This window comes from Chiloscyllium plagiosum, unplaced genomic scaffold (genome assembly GCF_004010195.1).
Source record: "Chiloscyllium plagiosum isolate BGI_BamShark_2017 unplaced genomic scaffold, ASM401019v2 scaf_48776, whole genome shotgun sequence".
Lineage (NCBI taxonomy): Eukaryota > Metazoa > Chordata > Chondrichthyes > Orectolobiformes > Hemiscylliidae > Chiloscyllium > Chiloscyllium plagiosum.
Genome location: NW_025195372.1, coordinates 1063 through 1774, shown reverse-complemented (window position 1 = coordinate 1774; position 712 = coordinate 1063).

The window sequence follows — 712 nt, the reverse complement described above, 5'->3', positions numbered from 1 at the left end:
ACCAAACTCCAACGTTGCACAACTCAAGTCTGAGGAAAATGAAGCAGACAGGAAAATAGCATAGGGTCACTCTCAGGACACTGTCTGTCTTTTACCAGGACCTGCTATCTGTCTGGAACATGGTCGAATCGCGTCGCGCCTAACCTCCGGCTGGAGTAGCGGCTGTCGTCAGGGAGCCGTTGCTCAGGAATCCGCACCTCCGTACTCGCGGGTTCGAGTGGCTGTTGGAGGGGAGGGCCGTGGCTGCGAGGGTGACCAGGGTCGGGGACGTGCTGGATGGTGGGGGCCTGGGCTGGACGCTGCCGCAGGACATAGCGAGCAGGGCAGCGGTAGACGTCCGGTACGTGGCCACCGCCATCCGACGCCTGAAAACGGCGGTGCTCGGACCCGACGTAGTACACCAGTTGGAGGACGCTCAGGTGTGCGGTGGGATCCCATCCGCGCTCACCCCAGCCCGGACGGAATTTCACATTGGCCCCAAGGTCCCGTACTTCCCGCGGGAGCCTGTGCCCCACAACCTGAGCCGCCTCCGAAATTTTAACTTTGTTTCGTTTAGGGAGGTGAACAGGAGAGCCCTGTACAGACTGCTGCTGCACACCGTCCACCTCTTCTCCCTCATCCACCGTCCGGACACGCCTTGGCGTGCCCATTTGCCACCGGGCGGTGGGGATCCCCAGTGGAGGGCTCTCTACGCGGGAGTCCTCCCCCTTCC